A 5,118-nucleotide genomic window follows, 5' to 3' on the forward strand; every position below is an offset into this window, starting at 1 on the left:
AAAATACATCTTTGGTTACATAGCATTATGATATTCTTGTTAAAAATGCATACGTTTTAGGGATGCCTGGGTGGCTCAGTTGTTAAACGTCTGCCTTTGGCTCAGGTCATGATCCCAGGGTCCTGGGATCGAGCCCCACATCGAGCCCCGCATGGGGCTCCTTGCTCAGTGGGGAGCCTGTTTCTCCCTCTGCCTGCCGTTCCCCCTGCTTGTGCTCTCTCTCTGACAAATAAGTAAATAAAATCTTTTAAAAAATGCATACATTTTAATATTTAACTCAATTTTTTTGCTTTCATATCTTTTTTTTTTTGCTTTCATATCTCTTAATTCTCTATATTTTTTCTTGTCTTTTTTCTTTTCTTAAATGCCCATCTAACTGATCAAGGGCATCTTCAGTCAATGGTAGAGGAGAAAAGGGCAGAGTAGAGTTTTTAATCTGCTACTTGGTGATTTACAGACTCAGTTTCATGGAGCTGACATTTCCTCTCTCTCAAGTCTTAGAGATTCATGCCAGTCTGATTAAAGTAAGTGAGTGGTGGAGATATCTTTTTGTTCAGACCAACTCAGAAAAGCAACAGTTAAATATAATGGTGTTCTTAATGTCAAACTTACTGAAGGTATTGGTTGCCTCCCACATTATCTGGGAAAAGACTACCAGTGCCCACTCACTGGATGAGGGATGCTATTATACCCATATTAACTGATATCCTTGGGGAGATGACAGTTGGGACACTTACAACATTCCACATCAAACCATGCAAGGCAAGAAGCTGTCAGAGGGAAAACATTTATTTTATCTGACTCCTTTGTCTATCATGATGGTTCACTATCTTCTCTGTTATAAAATTTTCAACATTCCCATGCTCACTTCTAAGAATGCCTTTTGGCATTTAGTCTTTAAATAAGTTAAATAATAATTTAATTTTCAGAGTTGAGAGTTTTGTATCTCTGAATAACAGGAGATACATTGGGATGGTTCAGAATAAGGATTGGCAAATACTTGATTCTAACTTTTAATATATTTATTGTACTATTGATTGGTTTACCAAAAACATTCATATTTCAAGCCTAGCATTGGACTAGGCATTTTCAGTTTTGATTGTATTTTTCTAATGACTAACGATACTGAATACCTTATCATGTAGTTACTTGTCATTTATACATTATCTTTGGTGATGAGTCTGTTCAAATCTTTTGCCTACTTTTTTTATTGAGTTGTTTGTTTTCTTAGTATTGAGTTTTAAGAATCTTTATATCCTGGAGACAAGTCTTTATTAGATTTTGTAAATATTTTGTCCCAGTCTGTAGCTTGTCTTTTCATTTGTTTAAGAGGTATCTTTCAAAAAGCAGACATTCTTAATTTTGAAGTCAAATTTGTCACTTTGTTCTTTTATGGATCATGTTCTTAGCATAGTATTTAAGAAATTTTGCTAACCCAATGTAATAAAGACCTAATTCTCTCTTTTGTTCTAGAAATTTTATAGATTTAAGCTTAAGTTTTACATTTAGATCTGTGATACATTTTGATATAATAAGAACAAAATTCTTGATATTTACCTAAATTACTGTCATTTCTCATGATTTGATCTATGTGTAAACACAGTGTCCATCTGGCATCACTGTCTTTTTGCCTGAATGATTCCTTTAAATTTTCTTTTTTTTTAAGATTTTATTTATTTGATAAAGAGAGACACAGCAAGAGAGGGAACACAAGCAGGGGGAGTGGGAGAAGGAGAAGCAGGCCTCCCGCAGAGCAGGGAGCCCGATGTGGGGCTCGATCCCAGGACCCCAGGATCATGACCTGAGCCGAAGGCAGACACTTAACGACTGATCCACCCAGTCGCCCCTCCTTTAAATTTTCTTATAAAGCATTATGTCTGTCAGTGATAAATGTACCATCATTTGTATGTTTGAATAAGTCTTTATTTTGCTTTTGTTTTTGAAAGACATTTTCACTATGTACAGAATTCTGCGTTGACAGTTTTGTTTTGATTTTTCTTTGATTATTTTAAAGATATTGCTCCATGACTTTTATTTATTTTTTTTAAATATGGAACACTTCATGAATTTGCATATAATCCTTGTGCAGGAGCCATATTAATCTTCTCTGTTATTCCAATTTTAGTGTATGTGCTGCTGAAGTGAGCACACTCCATGACTTTTAGTGTGCACTGTTACTAATGAGAAACATGCAGTCATCCTTATCTTTGCTCCCCTGTACATAACGCATCTTTTTTTCTTTGGTTGTACAAGGTCCTTTTATCTTGTTTTATGTTTTTATATATATTTAAATAAAACAATGTAACACATATTTATTTTTGTTCTTTCAAAAAGGTTTTTGTATTGTCCAAGGCTAGGCAGCCTTGAAAAAGCATATATGTACATATATTTTCCTCATAGAATGGGAATCAGGTCAAATTCATAGAATTTTTTTGATCTACTTTATTTTATTTCAAATAGTTTACATATTTATTTGAGAGAGAGAGACAGATAGTGAGACAGCACAAGTGGGGAGGAAAGGGCTTGATCCCAGGACCCTGAGATCATGAACTAAGCCAAAGGCAGCCACTTAACCAACTGAGCCACCCAGGTTCCCTGTCCATTGCATTTTAGAAGGGCATACAAATAAAATAAGGTGCATAAATTCAGTGAGGTGGGAAAAAAATGCATAGTATGCAAATCACCTTTAAAATGTTTTTCTTTAAAATAATAAAAAAATAAAATGTTTTTCTTTGATTAGGAATCATGTTTGCTTGCTTTTTATACTTCCATGAAAAATAATAGAATGAGCTTTGTTAATTTACCAAAGAGTCTCTAGGTGAAAAATATTGTGATGGGATGTCTTTGGATTTCTGCTTTGAGTGGAAGAGTGAAAAGAGTCTGAACAAATTTCCCTTTGTCAAGCTCCCCAAGTTGTGCTCAAAGAGATTCAGCTGCAAATGCAGACAATCCCTCTCCTTGCTTCGTAGGCAGGTCAAGCCCCGGAATTTATCAGTGAATTGAAGAATCCCACCTTCATGTAGATCTATCAGTTAGGACTAGGTCCATCTGCATGGACAAAGGCTTAAACAAGATGAAAAGCTATCTCTCTCACATAAAATTCCAGACTTAACAGTACAAGGGTGTTATTGTGACTCTGTTCCACAAAGTTTTTAAAACCCAGGTTCCTTTCAATTCATTGTTCTGTCATAGTAGAATATGACTGTTGCCATCTGGTCCAAGACAATGGCTAGAGTTTTAGCCATCCTTATCAGGAAGCCAAGTATAGAAGGTGATAAAGAAAAAGAGTAAAGGGCATACACTGGAAAGGGATTTTAGAAGCTGACACCAGTATTTAACTACCATTTCACTGACCAAAATTCAATCACAAAGCTGCACTTAACTGGAAAGGAGATTGGAAATTATAGACTTTACGGATAGTCATATATCCAGCTATGGTAAAAGAGAGGAATGGAGACTAGGAAATTAATAGTCTCTGCTTAGGTGAGTATAAATAAGCATTGTTATATCATCCTCTCTAATATGAGATCTGCTTTATTTTTTTCTCCACATTTACTTCTTCTGACATAATTCCTACTTTACTAATAATTTGTTTCATTGTTATTTTTGCTGACCAGAATGTGCACATTATGAGGGCAGGGATTTTTGTTTGCCTTTATGAAGGGAATAAGTACAGAACGTGGCATGTGATTGATGCTTAATATTTGAATGAAGAATAAAATAAACATGGAGTCTATAACCAATCTCTGTCATTGTAATTAGAGTAAAAAGCATTAATCTCAGAAAAGGCAAACACCTTTAATTTGACAAGACATAAGTAGATATGTAATAAAAGAGATCAATAAAGACAGGAAAAATTAGTAGAGATCTGAATGCAGGGGGAGTAAAAATGAGTATTGAAGGAATTTAAATTGTGAGGAAAAGACTTTCCTGACAGAATAGTAGCAAGGAAAGCATACAAATGCTAGATTTCTTTTCTTCAGGCAGATGCTATCATAAGCAAAGTTGGTTGGATGAGTTTACCTTAGGAGTCAGGAAGGAGACAAACTTGAGTCAAAGCACTTTAGTATTGTTTGATCATTTTATTTTCATAATAATTTGATTTAGAAGGTGTTGTTATCACCAATTAATAGAGGAAGTTTAAAAACCTAAATCTGATAAATTATTTATTTATGGTCCCATAGTTTATTCATTAATTACTTCATATTTATTCACTGGAGTCCAGAAAAGACCCAAACACTAACCTATTGTCTTTAATTTGTGCTCTTTTGTTCAGATACCAGTGCTAAGGTAAAAGTCAAAATATACACAAAGAACCATAAGTTGAATTGGGATATATCATAATCATTAAAAAAACCATTTTATATCAATTTCTGTACCTGGACAGTGAGAGCAACATGTTTTATACCTAACACTGAGGTGTATATAAGAACAAATAAGATTCAACCTCACATTTTATATTTTCTGAATTTTATGGCAAAGAAAATAAATCAATTACTTAGATTTAACTTATGGACCTGAAGTTGCATATGCAAATTACAATAACATTTGCAATTGTACACTTTATAGGATTTCAAATGTCTTCTTATAAAGAAAACTACATTAAATAAAGATAATGCTTGCTCTTCATCTGTCCTCAGTTATTACTTTTCCTTTGGGATAGTGTTTCTGCTAACTTTTTTCCTTTTACTGAATGGCCAGGAAAGGGAAAGAAAAAAGAAACTAAGGCTCTTAGTCATTAAGTGTCAAGAAATCAATATGAAGATGTCTTTGGGCAGATTAATGTGAAATGAATTAAAACCAAAGCCTTCATGATGTGAATGTGTACATGTACATATTCTGCACAATTCAGAGTAGACATAATTCAAATATGAATAGCATTTCTTGTTATTTCTATTTGAGTCATTGACTGAAGTGGTGCAGAATATTAAAATCACTAGCAAAACTTAGCTGAACAAATGTTTCACACGTTTAGTAAAAGATATATTATTAATCTTATCACACAGGAGTTATCACTGTTATAACTAACCCTGGAGCTGTAAAATGAGCTGTAAAATAGATTTGATTTTAGAATATTACAAGTTCTGTCATTATGGCTAAGATTAACTATATAGCCTG

The 5,118-nt window shown here is 33.8% G+C and overlaps 1 non-coding gene across 1 annotated transcript; it reads right to left on the reverse strand.

The window, feature by feature from the left end:
• Positions 1 to 2,044: 2,044 nt before the first annotated feature.
• Positions 2,045 to 2,149, reverse strand: LOC112825663 (U6 spliceosomal RNA). The gene has a single exon (XR_003208762.1). It is a non-coding gene; the product is annotated as a U6 spliceosomal RNA (small nuclear RNA).
• Between the last annotated feature and the right edge of the window lie 2,969 nt (positions 2,150 to 5,118).

Source organism: Callorhinus ursinus, unplaced genomic scaffold, assembly GCF_003265705.2.
Source record: "Callorhinus ursinus isolate GAN/ISIS: 27379988/994484 unplaced genomic scaffold, GSC_fseal_2.0 scaffold4, whole genome shotgun sequence".
NCBI lineage: Eukaryota > Metazoa > Chordata > Mammalia > Carnivora > Otariidae > Callorhinus > Callorhinus ursinus.